The sequence below is a fragment of the Equus przewalskii genome, chromosome 5 (assembly GCF_037783145.1).
Source record: "Equus przewalskii isolate Varuska chromosome 5, EquPr2, whole genome shotgun sequence".
NCBI lineage: Eukaryota > Metazoa > Chordata > Mammalia > Perissodactyla > Equidae > Equus > Equus przewalskii.
Window position 1 is genome coordinate 42,816,774 of NC_091835.1, and position 15,520 is coordinate 42,832,293.

A 15,520-nucleotide genomic window follows, 5' to 3' on the forward strand; every position below is an offset into this window, starting at 1 on the left:
ATGGAATAATAAAACCCAATATATCCCTATAATTAGATTACATGTAAATGGCCTAAACATTTTATTTTTTCAAAAATATATTTTGGGATGGATTTAAAAATAGCAACAATATACTACTTACAGCTAACATATGTAAAATAGAAGGTTACGTGGTATCTAACCATCAAAATTATCCCCCCTGCCCTCTGCGCCAATAATTCCCACCTCCTTATATTCATGCTCTTTTGTAATCTCCTCCTCTTGAATCTGGGATGGATTCGTGCCTTGCTTTGGACCAATACAATTTAATGTAAGTGGTGCTTTGTGACTTTCAAGGGTAAGTCAAAATAAGCCTTGTATCATCCAACTTAATTTCTTGGCAAATGTGCTCTGGGGAAAGATGGTCATCATGAAAGAAGTACAAATATTCTAAAATTACCATGCCTTTAGAAATATAGATTGAAAGGAACTGTATCCAAGTAATGTACTCAACAAGTCTCGTCTGTATCTGGAGATAATTCACGAAAAAATTGATTGGCTATCCAGCCAAATCAAGCCCTCACATGATTCCAGCAACTGCTACCGTAAGTCTGCAGCTACATGAGCGATCCCCTCCTAAATGAAAACTGCTGAGCTGAGCCAAATCAACCACAGAACCAAGAGAGAGAACACATTGCTGTTTTTAAGTCACTAAGGTTTGGGGTGGTTTGTTACTCATGGATGGATAACTGAAACAGGATTAAAAGGTTTATAATAAAGGGATGCAAAATAAATACACAACACAAACATTAGCCAAAAGAAAGTGGTTGTAACTATATTAATATCAGACAAAGTAGACAAAATGTAGAAACCATTACTCTGGATTAAGAGGAAACTTTCACAATGATTTAATTCCCTAGGAAGATAAAAATTTTAAATGTGTATGCACCTGATTACAAATCCTCAAAATATATAAAGCTAAAAGTGATAGAACTCTAAGGAGAAATAGACAAATCGACAATCACACTGAGCATTTTAACAACTTTTCTCATTAACTGATAGATTAAGTAGATGAAAAATATAAAAGATACAAGATTGGAACAATGCAATTAACAAATATGACATACTAGATTGCACTCAATAGCTATAGAATACATATTACTGTCAACTGTGTATAAAACATTTGCAAAAAATTGATTATAAGCTATGCTATGAAATAAATATCAAAAACTTTCAAAAGATTGATATGGTATATAATATGTCCAGTACCACAGTGCAATTAAGTGAGAAATTAACAAGAGATAGATAACTAAAGATCACCACATATTTGGAAATTAATACATATTAAGAAATAAAGAGAAATTAAGAAATGCACTATAAGTCAAGTATATGTTAAAGAAAATATCATAACAGAAAATATGTGAACTAATAATTATTAAAATATTATACTTTGAAAATTGTAAGTTGCAGTTAAACCATGCTTTAATGGATAGTCATATCTTTAAATGTATATAAGAAAGGAAAAATGCTGAAAATCAATTATCTAAGCATCCATTTCAAGAATTAGAAAAATAGATGAAATTTAAACCCAAAAAAAAGCAGGAGGGTTGGGATCGTCTGGTGGCACAGTGGTTAAGTTTGCACGTTCTGCTTCGGCAGCCCAGGGTACGCTGGTTTGAATCCCGGTTGTGAACATACAGACCGCCCGTTGAGCCATGCTGTGGCAGGCATTCCACATAAAGTAGAGGAAGATGGGCACGGATGTTAGCTCAGAGCCAGTCTTTCTCAGCAAAAAGAGGAGGATTGGCAGCAGATGTTAGCTCAGGGCTAATCTTCCTCGAAAAAAAAAAAAAAAGGCAGGAGGGAGAAAATAATTAGGACAAGAGAAGAAATTAATGAAATAAGTTTTTAAAATGTGCAATAATGAATCCACAAAACCAAAAATTGGTGTTTGGAAAAGCTAAAAAGAAAAGATCAAAAACCTTGCAAGACTAGCAAGATTCCAGAATCAAGATCAATATACAAAACTCAGTTGTATTTTGATAAACTAGCTTTGAATACTCTGAAAGTTAAATTAAGAAAAAAATGCAAGGGGCCGGCCCAGTGGCACAGCAGTTAAGCTCCCACATTCCGCTTCTCGGCGGCCAGGGGTTCGCCGGTTTGGATCCTGGGTGCGGACGTGGCATCGCTTGGCAAAAGCCATGCTGTGGTAAGCATTCCACATATAAATTAGAGGAAGATGGGCATGGATGTTAGCTCAGGACCAGTCTTCCTCAGCAAAAACAGGATGATTGGCAGTAGTTAGCTCAGGGCTAATCTTCCTCAAAAAAAAAAAAAATCCATTTACAATAGCATCAAAATGAATAAAATATTTAGGAATAAACTTCACAAAGAAATACAAAACTTGTACACTGAAAACGATACAACTGTTGAAAACTTTAAAGAAAACTTAACTAAATAAAAAAATATTCCGTGATCATGGATTGCAAGACTTAATATTATTAAGATAGCAATACTACCCAAACTGATCTACAGATCCAATGCAGTTGGTATCAAAATCCCAGCTGGCTTTTTTGCAGAAATTAAGAAGCTGCTCATAGCATTCATATGTTCTAACCATATGCAAGGAACCCAGAGTAGACAGTCTTTAAAAAACTAAAACAAAGTCAGAGGACACGAGGACACATACTTCTCATTTCAAACTTACCACAGAGCTACAGTAACCAAGACAGTGGAATAGTAGAATAAGGATCAATGGAATAGAATTGAGAGTACAGAAATAAACCCCTATATTTATGGTGAGTTGATTTTCAACAAGGAGGCCAGGAAAATTCAATGAGGAAGGAATAATCTTTCAACAAATGATGCTGGGACAACTAGATATTGACAGGCAAAAGAGCAAAGTTGGACCCCTCCCTCACACCATATTATAAAAAAATTAACTCAAAATGGATCATAGATCTAAACGTAGCAGCTAAAACTGTGAGACTCTTAGAAAACAAAATATGAATAAATCTTTGTGACCTTGGATTAGGCAATGGTTTCTTAGATGTAATACCAAAAGCACAAGTGATTAAAGAAAATATAGATAAATGAAACTTCACAATTAAATATGTTTACATTTCAAAGGACACCATCAAAAAAGTGAAAGACAACCAACAAAATAGGAAATAATATTTGCAAATCATACATCTGATAAGAGATTTTTATCAAGAATATTTAAAGAACACAACTCAATAATAAAAAGACAAATAATCAAATTAAAAATGGAAAAAGGATATAAGTAGACATTTTTTCCAAAGAAGATATAAAAATAGACAATAATCACATGAAAAGATGCTTACTATATCCAATTGCTGGGGAAGCGCAAACCAAAACCACAATGAGATACCACTTCACGCTCACAAGGATGGCTAAACAAAAAAGACAGACAATAACAAGTTTAGTGAGGATGTGGAGAAATTGGGACGCTTAAACAATACTAGTGAAATTACAACTTGCTGCATCCACTTTGGAAAACAGTTTGATAGTTATTCAAATGTTAAACCTAGAGTTACAGCAAGACCCCAAAATTCCACTCCTAGGTATATACACAGAAGAACTTAAAACATATGTAAACACAACCATTTTTATATGAATGTTCATAGCAAAATAGTCAAAAAGTGGAAAACAACCCCAAGTATCCATCAACTGATGAATGGAAAATCAAAATGTGAAATATATATACAATGGAGCATTATTTGGCAACAAAAATCAATGAAGTGCTGATACATGCTACGACATGGACGAACCTTGAAAATGTTCTAAGTGAAAGAAGCCAGCATGATTCCATTTATACAAAATGTCCAGAATAAGCAAATTCATAGAGTCAAAAAGTAATTAGTGATTGCTTAGGGCTAGGGTAGAAGGAAATGGAAAGTCTCTGCTAATGGATACATTAGCAGGGACTAATTTGGAGTAATGAAAATATTCTGAAATTAGCAATGATAGTTGCACAACTCTGTGAATGTATTAAAAGCCACTGAATTGTACATTTTGCAATTTTATGGCATGTGAATTTTATGGTGTGTGAATTCTATCTCAATAAAGCTGTTATTAAAAAAGAAAGCCTTAAAGACTAAGACAAAAGTAGAAATCATATATAACTAATGCTAACAATAAAAACAGGAACACTGTAATAAATCCCACCAATATTAAAAATACAATAAAATAGGATATGATGAAAAACTTTATGCTAATAAATTTGAAATTTTTGATGAAATGAACCAACTCCTAGGGTGAAAAATCTTGCCCAGAGTGATACATGAGAAAATCTGGAGAGCCCTATAGCTCTTTAAAAATTTTAGTCTATAACTTAAATCCTTTCCAGAAGAAAATATTTTGCAGACGCATTTAAGTTAATACATAAGAAAAAAGTGTTGCCATATTTATGCATGCTTTTCCCAGAAAATAGAGAAAAAAATACACTTTTCAACTCATTTGAGGCTGACATATTCTTGATACCAAAACTTAATAAAAACATTTTAAGAAAGAAAAATTACAGGCCACCATTACTCATAAACATAAATTAATAAATCTGAAAAGAATAAATCAAGCAATATATGAAACTGATAACACCAAAGTTAAACGTTACTGAAGCAAAATTTTTAATTATTATTATCAACTTTAATCAATCAATTTTAATTATCAATTATTAATTAGGAAAATGACATATAATCATCACAATAGATATAAACAAAGCACTGTATTTATTTAACAAATTTATCAGAAACATACTCTTAGCAAACTGTGAATAGAAGAGAATTTTCTTAACGTGATAAAGTATGTCAAAAAAAAATTATAGCAAATTCTTACTTAATAGTGAAATGCCAAATGCTTTCCCTCTGAGATTAGAAATAAGACAATAATGCCTGCTGTCATCACTTCTAATAAACATTTTACTCAGGTCTTAGGCCATGCAGCGAGGCAAAAATAAATAAAATAAAATTTATAAATGTAGGAAAAGAAGAAATAAAATTTTTGTTATTTGCAAATAATATGATGTATACCTAGAAAACACAAATAAGCTATAGATAGATTATTGAATTAGCGAGTATAGCAAAGTTACTGAATACAGGATCAACACAGAAAAAAAATTATATTTATATACACCAGCAACAAACATTAAGAAAAATAAATTTTTTTAGTAACTTAAATTTATGATTATCAAAAAAATTAAAAAACCAGGAATAAATTTACAAAGACATGTTAAAGAGCATTGTGCATACAACTAAAGCATTTCTGAGGTGAAGTCACCAAAATGGCAGAGTAGGAGACCCCAGCCTCTGTCTCCCCACAAAGATCAACAATTAGACAGCTATCCAGGAACAAAAACAGCTCTGGGAAAGCTCTGGGGCCCACTTAAGAAATTCCAGCAACACAGCAGAACAAAAAACCCTGAGAATAACCACACAAGAAGAGAAGGAAGACAGCTTCATTTTGCCTGCCTCATCCCATCCCCCAAGCTAGCATTTCTCAGCACAAGAGGGAACTGCCCAGCTGGAAAGAGTTCTCCTCACCAAGGAAGAAAGAGTGGGGCGAGCAACCAGCTTTTCCAGCCTTCCAGGGCAGCAAATGAAGTTCTCATTTCAGTTTCATACCATCCAAACCAGCAAAGCTGAGAGACGTAGACATGGTTAGGAGCAAGGAAGAAAAGCAGGGGCACTGTGGGAGCTATCACAGTTCACAGTGATCTCCTCTACAAACCAAACAGCTGTAGCCACTGAAGAAGTGATCAACAGCCAGCATAGCTGCTACAGAACCCCTGCAAATTTACCAGCTTTGGTCACACAGGGATTCATGTTTGTTGAAGCCAGCCATCTAACTCCTGCCCCCTTTCTCTCCTTGGCCCCCAACGGAGTATGAGAGCCACATCAGGAGCCAGTTTAAGCCTCTGCAGCTACAGGAGTGCAAGATGCCAGCCTAGATCCCAATGACTGACCCCCATGGCTGTGTGTGCAATTGTGTGCTTGCATGTCACTGGCCCAACGCCTCTCACCAGCCTCTACTGCAGTACACATGCCCAGGGAGAGAATGTACAGCCTCTGGAGAGCACACAGACAGACATGGCCCTGCAGCTGCTTGTGGGCCCTAATCAGGTCATATCTTCTGTCACTGGCCTGCACCACCACGTCCACCTATAGCTAGCCCCTCTAGCTTTGCACCTGCATACCCCCAGCCCAACCTCCATCACTGGCCTCCACTGCAGCATGCACATCTGAGGAGGGGGAGATTGTGAAGCTGCAGGAGAGGACACTGGCAGCCAGAGCCACTGCAGCTATCAGTGAGCTCATAGTTGGCCCCAGTCCTTGCTGCCTGCCCTGGTCCCCCCCACTATGTGTGTGCCTGCAACCGGCCCCTGCCACTATATAGCCCCATGCAACTGGCCCTGACAGCCAAGTGTGTGCATACCACCATCTCTGGTCATCACCACTGGCTGCCCTGGTCCCTAGCTGCTAGACCTGGAGGTGTCACTGAGGACCCCAACAGCCCTTTCAGCCACTGAGGACCCCCACAATGCTTGCCAACAACTACACAATTGTCAATGCTGTGGACCCTGAGCTGAAAAGACACTATGCATGTCTGGACCCAGTGCCATCACACATTCCCACGCTGGCACCCTGCACCACTAGATCCTGGGTCACAGCATGCTCCAGTGTGCTGAACCTGCAGGTGAAACTCTTCCCTTGCCAAAGCCATTCTAGAAAGTCTAGAAGAGGTAACTCTTTCTTCAGATGCAGAGACTCTTTCTTCAAGGCTACAGGGATCATGAAGAAGCCCGGAACATTTCTCCACCAAAGGAATACAGTAAACCTCCAGCCACTATTCCAAAAAATGGAGATTCAGGAATTTCCTGACAAAGAATTCAAAATAATTGTTCTAAATATGCTCAAAGAGCTACAAAAGAACACAGATGAATAATTTAACAATATGAAGAAAACAATACAAGAACAAAATGAAAAGTTCAGCAAAGAGATAAAAAACACAAAAAAGAATCGAACAGAAAATTTGGAGCTGAAGAATACATGACAGAACTGAAAAATTCAACAGAGAGTTTCAGCATCAGACTTGATCAAGCAGAAGAAAGAATCAGTGAGCTTGAAAACACATCAGTTGAAATTATCCAACCAGAGGAGCAAAAAGAGAATTTTAAAAGCAGCAATAGAAAATAATTTTTCTAATGCAAGAGAACCTGTGAGGCCATAAGTGGATTTCTCAGTAGAGACTGAGCAGGTCACGTAAGAATGGGATGCTATATTGAAAGTACTGCATGAAAGAAACTGCCAACCAAGGATACTTTACTCAGCAAAGTTGTTCTTCAGAAAAAAAAGCCAGGTAAAAACTTTCACTAGGAAACAAAAGCTGAGGGAATTTATTACCACTAAACCTGCCTTACATGAAATGCTGACAGGAGTTCTTCAAACTGATATTAAAGGATTCTCATTCATAACATAACAATAAATAACAAACTGAAAAAGGTAAGCATAATCAGGTTCAGAATACTCTACTCTCGTAACATAGTAATGTGTTAACTAATTAACTTTAGTATAAGTGTTAAAAGACAAAAGTATTAAAAATAACTATTGCTATGACAAGTTGTTAATGGATGCACAGCATAAATATATGTAAAATGTGACATCGAAAACATAACAGGAGAGGAGTAAAAGACTAGAGTTTTTTTAATGCAATTGAAGTTAAATTGTTGTCAGTGTAAAATAGACTGTCATATATACAAGATGTTTTATATAATCATGATAATCACAAAGTAGAAACCTACAGTAGATTCACAAAAGATAAAGAAAAGAGATCAAAGCACACCACTATGGAAAATCATCAACTCACCAAAAAGGCAGCAAGAGAGATAAAAAAAGAAGAGAACTACAAAACAGTAAAAAAAAAAAAGAAGGCATTAGTAAGACTTTACCTAACAATAATTACTCTAAATGTAAATCAAATAAATTCTCCAATCAAAATCACAGAGTAGCTGAATGGATAGAAAGCAAGACCCAATGTTATGCTCCTAAAGAAAACTCACCTCAGCTTTAAGAACACACATAGGTTCAAAGTGAAAGGATAGAAAAAGATATTCCATACAAGTGGAAACCCAAAGAGATCAGGGGTAGCTATACTTATATCAGACAATATAGACTTTAACTCAAAAAACTGTAACAAGAGACAAAGAAGATCGTTATATAGTGATAATTAGATCAATTCATCAAGAAGGTATAGCAATCATAAATACATATGCACCCAAATATCAGAGCACCTAAATATATTAAGCAAATGCTAACAGATTTGAAAGATGAAATAGACAACAATACAATAATAGCAGCAACTTCAGTACTGCACTTTCAACAATGGATAGATTATCCAGACAGAAAATCAACAAGGAAACGTTGAACTTGAACCATACTTTGCACTAAATGTACCTAACAGACATATACAGGACATTCCAACCAACAGCAGCAGAATACACATTCTTTTCAAGTGCACATGGAACATTCTCCAGAATAGGTCATATGATAGGTCACAAAACAAATCTTAGCAAATTTAAGGAGACTGAAATCATACCAAATATCTTCTCCAACCACAATGATATAAACTAGAAATCAGCAATAGGAGGAAAGCTGAAAAATTCACAAGTATGTAGTAATGAAACATTCCTGAAAAGCTAATGGGTCAAGGAAGGAATCAAAAGGGAAATCAAAAATATCTTAAAACAAATGAAAATGGAAACACAACCAATCAAAACCTATAGGATGCTGCAAAAGCAGTTCTAACAGGGAAGTTTATAGCAATAAATGCCTACTTTAAGAAAAAAGAAAGATCTCAAATAAACAACCTAACTTTAAACCCCAAGCAACTAGAAGATGAACAACAAGCTAAGCTCAAAGTAAGCAGAACAAAGAAAATAACAAAGATCAGAGCAGAAATGAATAAAATAGAGACCAAAAATATATATAAAAGATCAATGAAATTAAGAGCTGGTTTTCTAGAAAGATAAATAAAATTGACAAACTGGTAGTTAGACTAAGAAAAAAAGAGAAAATAATCAAAAAAATAAAATCAGAAATGAAAGAAGACACATTATAACTGATACTACAGAAATAGAAAAGATTATGACTACTATTAAAAATTATATGCAAACAAATTGGGTAACTTGGAAGAAATGGATAAATTCCTTGAAATATACAATCTATCAAGATTGAATCACAAAGAAAAAGAAAATATGAACAGACTAATAACAAGTAATCAGATTGAATTAGTAATCAAAGACCTTCAAACACCAAAAAGCACAGGACAAGATGTTTTTCCTGGTGAATTCTACCAAACATTTAAAGAAGAATTAACATCAATCCTTTGCAAATGCTTCCAAAAAACTTGAAAAGGAAGAAATAGTCCAAAATTCATTTTACAAGGCCAGCATTACTCTGATACCAAAGCCAAATAAGGACACTTCAAGAAAAGAAAACTGCAGATCAATATCCCTAAGGAATATAGGTGTAAAAATTTTCAACAAGATATTAGCAAATCAAAATACAGAAAACTAAAATGATCATACACAATGATCAAGTGGGATTTATCCTCAGATGCAAGGATGGTTCAAGATATGCAAATCAATCAATCTGATACATCATATTAATAGAAGGAAAACTAAAATCGTATGATCATCTCAATAGATGCAGAAAAAGTATTTGACAAAATACGACATCCTTTCATGATAAAACACTCAACAAATTGGGTATAAAAGGAACATACCTCAACATAATAAAGGCCACATATGACAAAACCATAGCCAACACCATACTCAATACTGAAAGGCTGAAAGCTTTTCCTCTAAGATGAGGAACAAGATAATGGTGCCCACTCTCACCACTCTTATTCAACATAGTACTGGAAGTTATAGCCAGATCAATTATGCAAGACAAAGAAATAAAAGGCATCCAAATTAGAAGAAGTAATACTGTTGTTGTTTGCAGATGATATGACATTATATACAGAAATCCTAAAGACTCCATCAAAAAAATATTGGAACTAATCAACGAATTCAGCAAAGTTTAAAGGTATAAAATCAACACAGAAATCATTTGTGTTTCTATATGCAGATGATAAAATATCTGAAAAAGAAATTTTAAAAAAAGTTTTCATTCACAAGATCAAAATAAAATAAAACACTTAAGAAGAAATGAAAACTACAAAACTTTGATGAAAGAAATTGAATAATTCACAAAAAAATGGAAAGATATCTTGTGTTCATGGATCAGAATAATTACTATTGTTAAAATGTTCATACTACCCAAACTATCTGCAGATTCAATGCAATCCTATCAAAATTCCAACAGCATTTTTCACAGAAATAGAAAAAACAACCCTAAAATTTGTATGGAATCACAAAAGACCCCCAGTAGCCAAAGCAATTCTGAAAAGAAGAACAAAGCCAGAGGCATCACACTTCTTGATTTTAAACTGTATTACAATGTTACAGTAATCAAGACAGTATGGTACTGGCATAAAAGTAGACACATAGACCATTGAAACAGAATCAAGAATCCGGAAAGAAATCCCTATATATGGAGTCAACTAATATTTGACAAGGGAGCCAAGAACACTCAGTGGGGAAGGGATAGTCTCTTCAACAAATGGTGTTGGAAAACTGGATAACCACGTGCAGAGAAATGAAGCTGGACTCCTATCTTAAACCACTCACAAAAATTAATTCAAAATGGATTAAAGACTTAAACATAAGAACTGAAACTGTAAAATTCCTAGAAGAAATCATAGGGAAAAACCTCCTTCACATTAGTCTTGGGAGGAATTTTTTGGGTATGATAACAAAAGTACAAGCAACAAATAGAAAAATCAACAAGTGGGACTATATCAAACTAAATAGCTTCTGCACAGAAAAAGTAATGATCAACAAAATGAAACGCAAGCTACAGAATGAGGGAAAATATTTGCAAACTATCTGTATGATAATAGGTTACTTTCCAAAATATACAAAGAACTCATCCTACTCAATATCAAAAAAAACCAAAAAATCCAATTAAGAAATGGACATCAGAACTGAATAGACATTTTTTCAGAGAAACGTACACATGACCAACAGGTATGTGAAAAGGTGCTCAACATCACTAATCATCAGGGAAATGCAAATCAAAACCACAATGAGATAGCACCTCAGATAGTTCAAAGACTTCAAGGGACCCCTTGTTCACAGGAAGCCCAGCACCCACTACATAACTCTAAGGAGGAAAGGAGTGCTTTTGTTTTAATATGTATCCCATTTGTGAGTAGTAACAGACTGTATTGATGTAAAATCATAGCTGTGATCACATAGAGAAATCAAATAAATACTTTAAAACTCTCAAAAAAAATGCTTATCATCAAAAAGACAAGAGATAGCAAGTGTTGACAAGGATGTGGAGAAAAAAAAACCCTTGTGCACTGTTAATGGGAATGTAAATTCATACAGCCCCTATGGAAAACTGCTAATAGAATGTAAATTGGTACCACTACTATAAAAAAGAGTTTCGCATTAACCACGTAATCTAGTATAAACATACTCTGAAATTCCATTTTTTGGAATATAGCCAAGGGGAATGCATACATGTACACACCAAAATATATCAGCCAGATGTAAATAGGAGCATTATTCAAAATCACCAAATATTGTAAATCCATAGGCATTCTACAAAAGAACTGGCTTTTTTTTTCACTTTTTTTTTTTTCCTGAGGAAGATTTGCCCTGAGCTAACATCTGTTGCCAATCTTCCTCTTTTTGCTGAGGAAGTCTGGCCCAGAGCTAACATCTGTTGCCAATCTTCCTCTTTTTGCTTGAGGAAGATTCACCCTGGGCTAACAGCTGTGCCAATTTTCCTTTATTTCGTATGTGGGTCGCTGCCATCGCATGGCCGCTGACAAATGGTATAGGTCCATGCCCAGACACCGAACATTGGCTGCTGAAGCAGAGTGTGTTGAACTTAACCACTAAGCCAGAGGGCCAGCCCCCAGCTTGTTATTCTTTAAGTGCCAGGGTCAGAAAAGTTGAGGGAAAACCTAAGGGGCTGTTCCAGATTGAAGGAAGTTAATGAAACATGACAACTAAATGCAAAGTGTGAGCCTGGGTCACATGAATGTCCTTGTTAATATAGCACAGCCATGTCCCCTTCCTTACTTTTTCCATTGCCACTGTTTTAATTCAGACCCTGAAGATATTTCACTCAGACCAGCAGAGCAGCCTTCTAACTCTTCCCTCCACTTCACCTGCATACTTTACTCAGAGTGAGCTTTCTAAATGCAGATCTCATGACAACATTATTATTATTATTCCCCCACACAAAACTTTTCTGCATCCCATGACCTATAAGATAAAGTTCAATTCCTCACTTGTTTCACCCTAATCTCCACACTTCCAGCCAAGATCAGCAAAACTGCCTCCCCGACTCACGGCTAACCACAGACAGATGAGCAAGCCTGGCTGACGCCAGAAGAACCACCCAGCTGAGCACAACCTCCATTGCTGACCCACAGAACTGGGAGCTAATAAATGAGTGCTTTGGAGTGGTTTGTAACAGTGCAATAGCTAACTGCTACAATTCCTTTCTCAACACCACTTCCTAAATCCTGATTCTCTCTGAAAAACGATATTGGTAGTGGGTACAAAATTCAACATCATATTATTCTGACTTGTAAAACTGCCCGGAACCAGGACTAGGGGGATGTGAGTGAGGCTTCTGTTGGGGGTGCAAAATTTAAGGGGATGCCTAAAAACTCAATAACTGAGATAGTATCTTAAGACATTTTTTTAAAAATTATGATTAATGAAAACAATCCATAATGAACAAAACATCAAAATTTTAAATAAAGACTAGATCAGACAACAACATAACGACAACTTCTGTTTAACGTCTGAGAGAAATACAGGCGTAAGGGGAGTCAAGAAATCTTTAAATGAGATTAACGGGACAACAAAAAGAACTGATTATTTCTCAGGGTATTTAACCTAAACACTTGATTATAAGCTGACTTTCTCTATAATATTAAATATGTTTCACTGAAAAATATGATTGACAGTAATAATGCACAGCCCCCCCAGTCTTCCCCCACCCTTTGCTTGATGGACCTCACGAGTCCATAAGGTTAGGAAGAGAAAGGGCAGCTATTGAAACTTGCCACAGATGGAGCTTGCAATGCTGGGAAAAACCATCTTAAATGTAAACTGTGCTTTTAGCTTCAAAATTACAGACAAGACTACATTAAAGAACCTGTTATAAGAGGCTGATAAAATATGTTCGTCTTTAAACTCTATAATGTTTCAAATGCTTTTAATGGTCCCACTACACTTTTACAAACATTAAAATAAAATCTCAAAAAGCCATCCCTGATCATTTTTACTAAATGCGTTTGAAGCAAACTAGTGGGGAAAATGTATTTACTTATTATGCAACAATTTGTTCTTAATGTAGCTTACATATTTGGGCTATTAATGGAATTTAAATTTCTCTAATGATCACTCTTGGCCCTGCCAATACCCATAAAGTGGAAAGACTTTGACATCCATGCTCTTAATAGGGACCTTAAATAATGAATAAGAATCTCCACACATCAACGAAGCTGGAGTAGAGTATATCGAGATGCTACAAATGAAGAAAGGAATTTTAAATGTATTAAATTGGAAAAAACTTTAACTCATAAATACCGTGTTACTTTGGGAGGTGAAATAACGATGGTAATATTGGATGCTCTATGATATAAACTTATTACTGTTCCTAAGCCATCCTTCACACATGACGTAGATATGGTGTATGCCTCAATATTATAGATGACTGTGTCATCCATTTGATTAAAATGAGTAATATTTTCCTCTTAGTAGTAAAAGGCAAAAGAAAAAGAGAAGTTCTACCACCTGTATCCATAAGAGAGTAGCCAATCTTTGCCGTAAAGAAAACACTTACTGAGCTGATACTATACCAAGCACTATGCATAGTCTTATCGTCAAATTTGATTTTCACAACACTGTGGGACAGGTAATCTTAACCCCCTTTTATGGTTGGGGTTTGTGGAGCTGAAGTGAGTTGACCAAAATCACAAAGATGTGGGAGAGTCTGGATTCCAACCCAATCTTCTGATTTCAGTCCTGTGATCTTCCTACCACGTTGCAGAGGACCCCTGAGAGGACCAAGGAAAACTACTCACGTTCCTCCATGATGGAGTCTAGCCAAAGTTCTGAACCTCTTTTTTTCTTCAGTGTGAGGGATGTGATGGTGACTGAGAGGAGTTCGGTAGATTAATTGCATTCATGGTTTCAGTTCTTCACTTCCCCTGTTTCAAGCCCACTTTGCCAGGTGACTTTGCATTTCTCAAGGTTTAGCCACGTGACTTGCTTTGGCTAATGGCATGTGAGCAGATGTGACATATGCATAACTGTGAAAAAGTGTTTCAGCTGTTGGCACGAGAACATGCCTGGGCTAGCCTGCTGGAGCTTGAGAGCCTGGGAGCTCAACTGCCTCAGCCAATGGTCAGCTGATCACTTGACATGTCAGGGAAATCAGCCGAGATCAGCAGAAATGCCCAGACATGCAGTCTCTAACCTGGAGACTCATGAGTTAAGTAAATGATCCTTGTTTGAAGCCACTGAATTTTGGCGTAGTTTGCAATCAGGCAGTAGTTAACTGACACAGACAGACTCTCACTTGGAAACAAGTGGAAAATGTCAACCTCTAAACTTAAAGCAAATTAAAACACATGAAAAATATCTACAAACTATACCATTTTCCCACTTCCTAATACTTCCTTGAATAACAAGGATGGTAAAAGACCCATCTCCACTTGTCACTAAAAATGAGCCCCTTGGTTTGAATTCCCACCCTATCCTAAAAAATTGAAAAGGAATTATCCTTTACACTCAATTCTATATAATTTTTTTCACCATAATTATATATGGAATTATCAGTAGCTTCTCAGAGAAAAGACGTGGGAGCATCATCTATTTTGATGACAACTGCTACCTCTGGTAACAGGCAGAGTGTGCACAGGACATATATTTCTTCTTTCACAGTAATAATATCAAGAATCCCAAAGTGCTCAAAAGGTGTCTTGGAGAAAAGAAAACATAGTCAACACGTTTTAGTTAATAGCGAGTGAAAGTCTCCACGGGTTAAGCATGAGCAAGACGGTACATGGGATGCAGGGCCATAAAGAGCAGGGAGCCATTATTCTGGGGCATAGGAACGTAGAGTCTATGGGGCAAGACAGACATGTTAGCTGCCAATGTAACCCCAGGCGAAAGGCAGAGAGTATTTCGTCAGCTTACAAGCTGTAGAGGATACAGAACATTTGACCAAATTTATACAGATATTAGAAGAGGGAAAAAAAGAGGAAAACTATTTTAAAATAAGAAAGTCAAATTTGGTTTAAATGACACCCTGATTTTTCATTACATTGTATGTATCTTGCTTTCTTTAAAAGTAAAGCATAAAGCATTTAGAATAACTCTAAATTATCATTATTTTCATGTCTGGCT

At 35.9% G+C, this 15,520-nt stretch overlaps 1 long non-coding RNA gene across 2 annotated transcripts in view; it reads right to left on the reverse strand.

Moving 5' to 3' along the window:
- The window catches only part of LOC139083690 (uncharacterized), a 40,565-nt gene extending 26,228 nt beyond the window's left edge, over positions 1–14,337 (reverse strand). Inside the window, exons 1-3 of one of the 2 annotated variants that reach the window (XR_011540603.1) lie at positions 14,194–14,337; positions 3,303–3,371; positions 1,336–1,794 (exon numbers count right to left, since the gene is read on the reverse strand). This is a non-coding gene — a long non-coding RNA (uncharacterized lncRNA). Of the gene's footprint in view, positions 1–1,335; positions 1,795–3,302; positions 3,372–14,193 lie in introns of those variants that run through there. The other variant, XR_011540602.1, reaches the window with a different exon arrangement.
- Positions 14,338–15,520: the final 1,183 nt, after the last annotated feature.